Genomic DNA, 13,172 nt, shown 5'->3' with positions numbered 1-13,172 from the left:
TGTTATGTGATTAGCCAATTACAAAGATGGAAAGATAAAGTGGAAAAAGCGATGAATTTTGATCATTGATCATGATCTATAAAATTCATTAGGTATCTATTTAAGGAGGGTTTAATACCTAAATTTATGATGGTTTTGAGCCAAAAGGTGAAGGTGAATTCAGTGAAGTTAAGTGGTGAGGAGCACTAATGTGACTGAGTAGTAAAGTGAAGAGTTATTGAAGATAAATCATAGATAGGTGATATTACATTGGAAATAGGAGATATGTATCAACATTGTAAGTGCATACTAAAGGATCAAGGTACTGTAACATTTAAAAGATATATTTCAAGGTAAATGTCTTAACAGAGTGCTCCTAATAGGCCTATGTAAATATCCTAATAGAGTACTCACTTAGTTGTAATATAAAATCCTTTAATCAAGGTAGACCTAATAGTCCTATAATCTCTTAACAAGGAAGACCACTCACAAGGTGCCACTTTATCATTGTAGTCGGAACACTTTATTGTTGTAGTAGTGAATATTTCTAGGGTGCCATCCCCATTGCATTTTTACCTTCATCATAATTTTATATTGAAAGAAGTTTCCACTCTAGGTAATTCGTCATATTATTTCATCCTTAATTTAGATGCCTACAAACTTTCGAGAAGAGTCTCTTTTATGAAATTAGGTGTACAAGGAATAAAGTGTTAAATTATTTGTTCTTTTTGAGTGTAAGAAGGTGTAAAAGTATTCAAGATTGTCCACACAATCTCATATTTTGTCTTAGTTCCAAGATTGTCCACACAATCTCATATTTTGTCTTAGTTCCACAACAAGTTCTAATTCCTCAACAATCTTAGATATTTTAGCAAAGTATCCTCTAGTAGGTTCATCTTCCTGAATTTAGCATATTGAAATATACATATCCAAATCTACAACCGAACTTTCTTATCATGTACAACTCCTCCAAATATCTTCTCCAAGGCAACCAAATTTCATATGCAAATCTTACAAATTTTACCTTTGCAAATTCTAATTCAAAAAGGGTTGATAAAAGTGCTTCTCTAGCAAGTGTGTTCGGCATTGGTATATATAATTTTTCTTTGTATTCACAAGTTTCAATCTCTTCTTCTTCTACCATTATATTTTCTTTCAAAGTAGCTAACCAATATTTTGGACCTAGGCATAGAAGGCGAGTCTTCATCTTTTCCTTCCAACTATCATAATTGATTCCATCAAACTTCAAACTTTCTTTTCTAAAATAAAAAGCCACAAAACACCTCAAGTTGTTAAGATTTTCCTTCAAAGCCCTGATTTTATGATACCAATTGTTAGAAAGTAAAGCACACCAAGATAAGTGAGACAAAGTTTGCAAGAGGGGGGAGGGGGGGTGAGTCAATTATATAGTTCAAACAACTCTCAATATCTTTATTAATTCTAAAAATGTAAACAATAGATGTAACAACCATAGAAAGATGATCATACACAATAACATCAAATATTTTAACTAGGGACACCTTTGATCAGAGGGAGAACCCCTGTGGAAATGTTTCCCGCACAATGATGTACTAATATAAAATTTTCTTGTGAAAGGATAGACCCTATTAGGAGTCAATGAAATCTAGAGGAAGACCATGGAGCTGAATCTAGTTTAGGGCCATAGGGAGAAGGTATGTATCTAGCTTAAACCTAGGTTTCCATTTGGCCAAAGTCAACAAATGTTCAACAAATCTCCAAGTTCCAGCCAAAATGGTGCACTTGCCACCCTTAGAGGTAAACCTGAAGAGAACAATTCACTCGATAAAATAAAGATGTTGACCAATCCCCCAAGTCTCCATTTCACAGAGCACCATTTTCCAACCATTTCAATGGATGGACACAATGCAACAAAATGACCCACCAAAGCCTAGGCAAAGCCGAGTGAGATATTTTCAACCACCAATTCTAGTAAGAAAATATCTAAGCCATCCTTGCCATTAACAATTTTGGGTATCACTTTGGAGGCATGTCACCTTTGTCTCCAAGAAGCACACTTTTCCAACCCCATATAGGGATCTCCACCATTCCTAATTCAACATTCCCTTGAGATTCTCGAGGAGCAGAACCACCTAGTATTTAAACCAAGTCATCTGACAGATAGGGGGACCCTATAGATCATACTCGCAACCTAGGACTGAAAAGGGGATTAACTACAACAAATTGCACAGAAAGGACAAGGCTCAAATTCAAACAAACGAATGTCTAATCCAAGGGCAAAGGAGGAGGGGGACCCTTGCCAGAAGCGCACACCATGGGTAGTAGTTGCAGAGCTCATTCAAAACAAAAGCTTTTTATTTTTTTATTTTTCTTAGTTTTCTTTTTCGCAATTCAATATATTGCAATCTAAATTATGAAATTTAAAATTCAACAACAATATTTTTTTCAAATTTGTGTTTAACTATTTCATTTTAAAATGTATACATTAGTTATATTATATTTAAAAAAATGTATATAACAATAGGCAAAAGCCTACAACATGATGGTAAATTGTGAGCCTCTTATCTGGAAGGTCATAGTAATAATTAATCAAAACACATAATAATAATTAATTACTATATTTTTAAATATCTCAGTTTATTATCTTATATTAAAAATATATTTACTAGCCACCTTAGAAAAATTTAAATCAAATAATTGTTATTCAATTTCCTAAGATGCTAGATATATTAATTCAAAATTAGGTTTTAGATACATCAAACTGAAATAATTCAAATCTGCTTTAATTATAATTGCAATCTCAATTGACAATTCCAAATCCACTTCTTGTAATGAAATTAACAAACCTTCATTCTGAATCAAAATAAAAATTCAAAACTTATATTTCAATTCCACTTTAACGCATCCAAAGTGAAGATTAATTTATTTCAAGACCAATTCCAATTAGAAAGTAAACAAATATTTCATATTTAGTAATTCCCCTTTTCCCAAAAAAGATGTCTAATTTTCCAAGGTTTTGTAAACGACGAAATGGAGAAATCGACAAATAAATGACCCCAAAATAACGAATGACATAGACGACTGTGAGAACTATCAGCATAAAGAAGACCAGCAACATATTAAATTTTTCTTATTTATAAAAAACGGTAAATTTCCCAAATGTGTGACAGAGAGAACTGACAAAAAAGGCCAAAATAGAAGTCAAATTTGACGTTCACGTGCCACGATTAGCTTTCGAAGAAAGACGTGTGAGACCCGGCGAGCGAGAGTGACACAAGAAAAGTTGAATAGATTTTTCTTCACACGTCTGAGTGACATCCGACGATAGAGAGCAGACAAGGCACGCCGAGCAAGAAAAGTACACACAGATTACAATGTCGACTTGACTACGACGGACAATGTCGACTTGACTATGCATCACAAAAGATTTCGTTCACCCTTCAACCTTACTCTTGTTCACATTGCAATGGTATGATATTCATTGGCAATGAATAGTTCGGTTTCACTGTACCTGCATAACATTTCTTGTTCAAGCCATGATTCTCGCCCGTAGCTATAGAGCCACGAAAATGCACTTCCTTTACAGTGCTTTGTCTGACTTTTCAAAAAAAGCTCTAAGTCCTCTCCTTCGTAAGGAAGTGCATTTTCGTGGCTGTATAGATGTTGCCATGATTATCGGCACCGGCTACGGTCCGCATCGTGCCGTTTGCATTTCCGTCAGTCTCCCCACTCCTTGATGGCTCCTCTTGACATGCACGCTGCCATCTCTCCCGTATGCTGTACAAACACAAGATGCAAAAAACTTATTTGGCATGTAGAATCCCAATGATTAACCTCGTGACAACTAATTAACACATTATTAAAAATCAAAATCTAATTTCTGGGCAAAGGTCAAAAATAAAATGCTTTGGAAAAAAGTAAAGATCCTCTCATTAAAATTAATGTTAAAAAGCCTCAAGTCAAGTCCAAAAGGCATTTCTACCTGGCAGTCTGTGGATTCACTCCTATTTCATTAAAATTTATAAACCAATTTAAAGCAATTGTCAAGTGATTTATTTTTGAAGTTAAATTACGTACTTAGATTCTTGTTGTTAAATATGTGATTTATATATACAGAATTTTTATTTTAATAAAGTTATGAATTTTTTATAGCCTATAAGAAAACTGAATTATATTTTCCTATCATAGATCATGGAGTGTGGTTCTTAAATTTTATCAAAAAAATCTATATAGACCAATCTCTATATTTTTGGGACCATTTTTCTCTATTTGGTACTCCATTGTCATTTGTATTGCTACAACAACTTTGTAACATCCATTTTTTCAATAAATAATCATTTTTGAGGATATCATAGAATGTGGTTCTTAAATTTTATGAAATAATCTACATTGACCAATCTTGAGATATACTAAGACTGTTTTAATAATAAAAAATAGATAATTTAAATTTTTTAGAATTGTTTAAAAAAATTGAACTCATATATTTATAGGAAACTTTATTGAGTCTTGTTTTATTAATAATTCGAAATTGAATAATGTAAAAGATTAATTATTCAAATAGATTATATGTATGTTTCTTATTTCTTTTTCTAGGAAGAGTTTAAGAGTAGACAATTGCATTAAATAAAATTTGTATTGTTTTAATAGTGTTGACTATTAGTATACCAGTTATAGAAACTTGGAGCAATGTCTTACATATAAAATTTCACTCTATAGAAACTTCACTCTATTATCAGTGGGAATATTATTCTTGGCAAAATAATTTTTATAAGGTTAGTGAAATTAAATTGACTTTCATAGTAATTAATTAATTATATTTAAATAAAGCTTCTTACTCATTTTATATTTCAATATTAATTTTATCTAATTTCTTCAATTCTAATTTTTTTAACACTTCACTGTATAGAAATATTATTCTTGGCAAAATAGTTTTTATATGGTTAGTGAAATTAAATTGACTTTAATAATTAATTATTTACAAAACCGAATAGTTGAATAAAAAATTAAATCAAATCAATTTTTTTAAAAAATATTATATGAAAAATTACTAATTTTAAAAATTTGTCATATAGTTTCCATCTTTTTCAACTATAGACCAAAAGAAGATTAAAAGAAGGTTGGTAGTAATTGTAAACCCTAATTGGGACATTTCATGTTGAATACTCAGTCCTTCATGGTACAGGTCCTTTCTCCTATCTTTTTTGTTTCATTCTAATTTAAACTTGACACTCACTATATAAACTCCCTCAAAAATGGTGATTAAAATACACTATAGGTTTTTAAAATAGATTTTTTTTGGTTTCAACATTTATCATCTATTATCATTACCATTATTCTTTCATCTTTCTTATTTCTTCATTTTTGACTACTATATATTCATTATTTGTCTACTCTCTTTAAATTTAATAATACAATCTTTTAATTTTTCTATGTTCAAAGATTATATTATTAAATTCAAATAAGTAACCATTAAGTTATTCAATAATAATTTTTTTAACTTCAAAATTACATTCAAATGATAGCCATATCAAAATTAGAGTTATAAAAAATATTTAATACTTATATATTACAACATTACTTTTATTCAAATGAATAGCTTAAATATTTCTTTCACTCTTGAATTAATAGTTAAAAATCTTACTCACACTATCTTCCATAAACAATATATATATATTTTTAAATAATTTAATATTTCTTAACTATATAAAAATTAAAATATTAGAAATTTTTATTTGTTTTTATATTCTCTACGTTTAGCACTAAAAGCCCTTTAAAGCTACAAATATTCAACGTACTGTGCAGAGTTTTTTTTTATCATTGAAATGTACCAGCACTTTCTATAGCGTATGTGATAGATGGAAGCGTGCATGTTAGAGGAGCACTTTCTATAGTAATTTTTAATATGATAATTAATTTTTTTTTTATTTGACTTACTTTTTAATTCAACTATTCATTTTTATAATTAATTAATTATGAAAGTCAATTTAATTTCACTAACCATATAAAAACTACTTTGCCAAGAATAATATTTCTACAGATTAAAGTGTTAAAAAAATTAGGAAAAAAGAAATTAGATAAAATTAATATTGAAATATAAAATGAGTAAGAAGCTTTATTTAAATCTAATTAATTAATTATGAAAGTCAATTTAATTTCACTAACCATATAAAAATTATTTTTCCAAGAATAATATTCCCATTGATAATAGAGTCAAGTTTCTATAGAGTGAAATTTTATATGTAAGACATTGCTACAAGTTTCTATAACTGGTATACTAATAGCCAACACTATTAAAACAGTACAAATTTTATTTAATGCAACTGTCTACTCTTAAACTCTTCCTAGAAAAAGAAATAAGAAACATACATATAATCTATTTGAATAATTAATCTTTTACACTATACAATTTTGAATTATTAATAAAACAAGACTCAATAAAGTTTCCTATAAATATATGAGTTCAATTTTTTTAAACAATTCTAAAATTTCTAAATCATCTATTTATTATTATTAAAACAATCCTAGTATATCTCAAGATTGGTCAATGTAGGTTATTTCATAAAATTTAAGAACCACACTCTATGATGTTCTCAAAAATGATTATATATTGAAAAAAATGGATGTTACAAAGTTTTTGTAGCAATACAAATGACAATGGAGTACCAAATAGAGAAAAATGGTCCTAAAAATATAGAGATTGCTCTATATAGATTTTTTTGATAAAATTTAAGAACCACACTCCATGATCTATGATAGGAAAATATAATTCAATTAATCCTTGTACTTTTAGTCTTTTAAGCTTTTAGCCTTTTTTTCACTACTACATTTTAATCTCTCCAATTAAAACATCCCACATCAATCTTATAGGCTATAAAAAATTCATAACTTTATTAAAATAAAAATTCTATATATATATATATATATATATATATATATATATATATATATATATATATATATATATATATATATATATATATATATATATATATATATAAATCACATATTTAACAACAAGAATCCAACTATGTAATTTAAACTTCAAGAATAAATTACTTTTGACAATTACTTTAAATTGGTTTATAAATTTTAATGAAACAAGAGTGAATACACAGATTGCCAGGTAGAAATGCCTTTTGGACTTGACTTGAGGCTTTTTAACATTAATTTTAATGAGAGGATTTTTTTTACTTTTTTCCAAAGCATTTTATTTTTGACCTTTGCGTAAAAATTAGATTTTGATTTTGACTAATGTGTTAATTAAGTGTCACGGGGTTAATCCACATGCCAAATAAGTTTTTTGCATCTTGTGTTTGTACAACATATAGGAGAGATGGCAACGTGCATGTCAGAGAAGCCGTTAGAGGAGTGGGGAGACTGACAGAAATGCAAACAACACGGTGCAAATAAGTTGCACCGTAGCCGGTGCCATGATTCTCTACTAACATGGATATGTGTAGTCATTGCATACATGAAATTAGTCATATACATTAGATATTTTAAAAATAAAAGTGGTTTCAATTCATTATTTTTTTATTTTTTTAAAACCTAACGTCTTTTTATTATTTTAAACTTATTTAATATTCTTAAATATGTATATCTTTTAAAATTTTGATACAATATTTATTATATTGTAATATAAATTTCATGATATTGCATTCCTTATGTCATAGTGAGCTATCTATTATTATTATTCTATACCAATTACATAAAGTGAACTATTGAATTTTTCGAACCTCATATCCTATCCAAGATCTTTAGATACATAATATAGACATCATCTCTTACTCTTTTGTAAATTTTATCATGCAAAAAAATATCATCCTAAAATGCATATAAAGTACATAAATCTTTTAACTTACTAATTAAAAGGTTTGCAACTTCAAGAAATACAAATTAATTTGTGACATGTTAGTCAAGCATAATATGTTATTATATGCATAATGGACATATAACATTGAAGAGCATTCAACATTTTAAGCAACTAGTAGATTTGTGTATCATTACAATTTCTCTAAAAGGTTAGATAATATTTTAATAGAAGCATTTTGGAATAGAGTATATGAGAATACAAGTTTTTTTGCCCTAAGCTCATTAATACATTGACCTTCTTATCATTATAGTCTTATTGCACTATAATTGAAATATAGTAATAAAATGCTAACAACATAAACAAACATAGGAAATGTTATTATAATCAAATGAATCAAAGAAGGAACATGATCCAAAGCTCTTTTCATGTAACAATCTTATACTAGAACCATTTAAAATAGCATTTGAAGAATACAACATTATTATTCATCATAAGTGCATATTAGATAATGTTTGTACATTACAAGGAAAAGTTTCAAATTCATAACTTCTTTTCAATGTGTAAAACCTTTTTGCCACTATTAAATTATATAGCAATCTAGAAATATTTGTTTTGGGAAATTACACAAAATGAGATTGGACGAGTTTTGTGTTGATATGTACCACAACATGATTGCTAGTTTATACTTGAAGAATGCCATAAAGGAAAGATAGGAGGCTATTCCCAAGAAAATATCATTTAGGATTCTATTTGAAATTTGCACTAGCTATATGTTTCCATTTACCTTATATGGTCTTTTGTACTCACCTAGATCTAGGCATATATTTGGTGTTTCAGTATATCCTTAAAAAAATCTAAAACATTGTGATCTTAAGCTTAGGAATGAACTAGGTTGATGAGCTAAGGGGAGATAAGGTGTGGGTATCAATTACAGAAGGGAAGGCCTTGTAGGATGTCATGTTGCATTATCAATGTAAATCACTCTAGATTGGCATACTAAACTTTCACGTTAGGATTTTTATTTATTTAGTTTCTTTGTAAAGTTCTCTATTTAAATAGAAAGTCTAATGTGGTGTAATGATTATCTATTAATGAGTTCAATAGGTTCTTATGCATAAACAAAATTAAGGGTTCTAACCATTTATAGTATAATTGAGAAAAATCATTTGATTGACTCCTTGAAGAAATGATTACAAAAAAGTGAAATCTAACTTATTTATAGTCAATTATATAATGTGGGTCTATTATGACTTTTAGAATGATGAAGTTGATAAATTATATTTTATTTATTGATTTCTATTTTTTGATCATTTTATTTGAAATAAACAAAGAAGAATGATATTCATAGAATAGGATATTAATGAAGTAATACATGCACTCACTTTTAAAATAACATATTAGAATTACCATATTCTTCCTATTCCACTTGTTGAACGTTGTTATAAACTTCCAAGTGTTGCACTGGCTTAGTAAAATTACCATAGTTTGACATCCTCACCCTCTTGATTAATTTTCTTCTCAACTACTTCATTACACATTATGTATGTAAAAATAAAGTTTGTTCTAGTTTAAGCATTGTTTAATATGACCTTATATACTACCTTATTGTGCAAAAAATTAATCGTGTTAACCATTGATAATATAATTGAGGAAAAAACATTTTGATGAGTCCTTTAAGAAATTAATAAAAAAGAGTAAAATACAATGTTTCCATAGTCTATTCTAGAACATGGGACTATTATGACTTTTAAAATGATGAAGTTGATGAATAATATTTTATGTAGTTGACGATAGCAGTTTTTGACAATCCATTGAAATTGTTTGCTATATTTCTTTCCATTTTTTATAAAATTATTTGAAATACACAAAGAATAATGATATTCATTGAATAAGAAATTGATGAAGTGATGAATGAACTCACTTTTAAAATAAAATATTAGAATTAGCACATTCTTCCTAGTCCAATTGTTAGACACTATAATAAACTTTCAAGTGTTACATTGGCTTTATAAAATTACCATAATTTGACATCCTCATTCTCTTGATTAGATTCCTTCTCAACTACCTCATTACTTAGTTCTCTATTTAAATTCAAAGTTTGTTTTAATGTCAACATTGTTTATTATGCCCTTATAGACTCTTTTTGAAGATCAAACACATTGTGTGACTAGAATATTTATTGCAACATAGGATAAAAACAAATCTCCACTGATGGAACCTAGAATTGTTAAGAAAAGAAATAATGCACTTGATAGTACCAATAAAGAATATTTTATTGAAACTAGACTTCATATGTGAATAGCATTTTTAGAGCATAAAAAGTGAAAGTAGTGAAAAGAGATCTCCAAGTCATATCTATGGCACGCTAGCATCCTACAATAGAGAAATGATACTTCTAAGGATCATTCTTCCATTGAAATCTGGATTAATGTATTCATTCAATTTAACAAAGAAAATGATAGATCTTTGGAGATTTTACCAGTAAAGCATATTGATAAATGAATGGGAATTGAAAAAATTGAGCAATATTTATGCCTCTATTTAATGCATTGTAACTAAAATTGCATATGAAAATGACTACAATTTTACTTCTACTACACAAATTTGATTCCTTTTCCTCTGAAATATTTTATCAAAATATAAAGAAGAATTGATAAAATTTAATCGTCTTAGTAAACAAAAAATGCTTCTTTAAAAAATTTCTTTAGAAATTAAATATATCTAAAAAAATCAAGAGAAGAAAACTTGTAGTTAGCAGAAGGATTCTTATAGGCTATTCATTATAGAAAGGATGTCAGCTTCTTCTACCCAACATTACACCACCAAATAAAATAACAACAGTACAAGGGACAGACACAGATGATGGCCTAAACATAAGCATGCATATTTATTAGGAAGAGTCTTTGCATCCCCTACACAACACCTTCATGGACTCAATGTTCAAAAATATATCAGATTACTCTATCCTGTAAAGAAAAAAAAATGTATCTCCATTTGAGGTGGAAGCACAAGACCACAATTACACTAGAAAATCCCACCCCAAAAGAAAATTGTTGGAAAAAATTCTTCAAATTGTATGTTTTCATTTATATTACACAAAATATTAGTATTAACTGAGCAGTCAAGAAATGAAGGGCATTCAATATTCGGTATTAACTGAGAAGTCAGACAATGAAGAACTTTTGATATTAACCAAGAACTTCTAGTATTAACCAAGTGTTCAAGCATCAAAGGAGTTCAAGTGTTAACTAAGTGATTAATCCCAGTATTGACTAAGTATCAGTAGACTATAGTTGTTAATTAACTAACTAATTAAGGCTGACTAGTTGGTTCTTTGATGGTTATTTGAAAAGATATTCGAGATGACTTGACAAATCTTATAATATATAAGAGAGATCAATAAGTGTAATTAAGTGTAAGAATTTATAAGATGGATATGTGATCGAAGGAAAAGGAAAAACATCACCTACACAATACCTTCATAGGCTCGATGTTTAAAACAATATCAAATTACTCTATCATGTAAAGAAAAACATTTGTATCTCCATTTGAGGTAGAAACACAACACTGCAATTACACTAGAAAATCCCACCCCAAAAGATAGCCCCACTAACAATGCCCATCATCAATCAATCTCATATATACCTCTGTGCATAGCTCCTATATTGTTTGATTGAAATTAGCTACCTTCCAAGGACCAACCATGAAGATTGGGGTTCCCCACATAAGAAGAAGTCTAAAATGTTATAAATTGCTTCCCTTGTGGTATTAGGCCTAAGAGATTTTTGTACGAAAGATTCAAAATAGAAAGAAACATCAAATTTATAAGATTTGATGGAATCTTTCCCAACTGTAGGGCCCATTTTCCATTGCACCAAAAGCCATGACTGTTAGTGAACATGGAACACCACATAATTAACCACCTGTGGGCAGGGGAGCGCATCGTATCACCCAACAATCTCCCCCTCGACGCACATACCAGGTGCTTACGCGAGTCACGAAGGCACCGGGGAGATTTGAACTCATGACCAGGCCAAAACCAGGCTTTGATACCACTTGTAAGGGAACTTGGCAATAAAGAATGTAACCGTTTCCACATAACCCATAATAGATCTAAAATAAACACAGAATTAAAATCCACATGCAAGAGAATAGACAACATACCCACAAAATTGTGACACAAGATATACCCTGGGAAACCCTCATTGAGGGAAAAACCCAGCCTCCAAAAGCATCCATCACCATGTATTATTCAGAAAAAATAACATTGCCATACAACCATGGAAGCCTTCAAGGCCATAGCCACAACCAAGCAAACTATGTGAAAAAGCATGAATCCACACATCCCATGCCATGCTTTCAACCTTCACAAATGTTCCCTTGACTAACCTATCAAGCCTTGTCCTGCTCGACTCTTGCCTTTTGTCTTCTCCTTGTCACTCTTTCTCTATTTCTACAACAACTACCCTTGTGGCTTCTTATATAGTAGCAAGTCCCACAAAACCACCAAGTGGTATTACATAAACCATGTGCTAAAACCATGTGCTACCTAACCCGCTGACCCCACTTTTAATACTGGGCATTTAATTCTTTTCCCCAATATTAAATAATTACATAAAATATTTTTACAATGTTACAATACAACTCATCAAGTATATCCCATGGGAATCTTTACATGTTGCACGTCCATCTAGGTACAATATTACATAATAAAATAAAATAATAAAATAACAATATTATGCAATGTGTGCAACACCCATTATCTCAACACCAACAACATGTTTCTTGAAAGATTCAATGACTCCAAGTAAACCATACCTCCCAAGGATTCAAGAATGGTTCCAATCAGTTTGTTTTTTGAAATATTAAGAGAAATTAAACCTTCAAATCTATTATTTCCTTAGGAAAATTGCTTGATAAGTTGTTAAAGGAAAGATCCATGAATTTGAAGGCACTAATGATCTTACTGTACGTAGTAAGTTTTCCTTTAATCCAAAGTGTTTCTTGATTCACAAATTCCTTTATAAAATAGAAAGTAAAATCAAATACATAGTTATAGTCAGTTGATCTCATCTCTTCTTTGTTTGTTTGTGTTTTATTTCTCATAGCATTCAACTTTCCCAAACTATTAGGAATAAGTCATAGGATATTGTTATGAGATAAATTAAGAATCTAAATATTCTTGAGTGAAGCAAAGTCGCATGAAAAATTGCTTTGAAAGTTACTAAAAGCCAAGTTGAGAACTCTTAATTCTATTAGTTCTCCAATAAAAGCTAAGACATTCCCCTAAGATTTGTTCTTCCCAATGTCAAATACTCAAAGCCTTGCACAACTTGCAATAGTAGAAGGGACAATACCTTGCAAGTTTTTCTCATTGAGATTTAGTGTCCCAAGTGTAGTC

Source organism: Cupressus sempervirens, chromosome 8, assembly GCF_028749045.1.
Source record: "Cupressus sempervirens isolate cs-2001-9-10 chromosome 8, ASM2874904v1, whole genome shotgun sequence".
In the NCBI taxonomy this organism is placed as follows: domain Eukaryota; kingdom Viridiplantae; phylum Streptophyta; class Pinopsida; order Cupressales; family Cupressaceae; genus Cupressus; species Cupressus sempervirens.
This window is presented reverse-complemented; position numbering follows the sequence as displayed.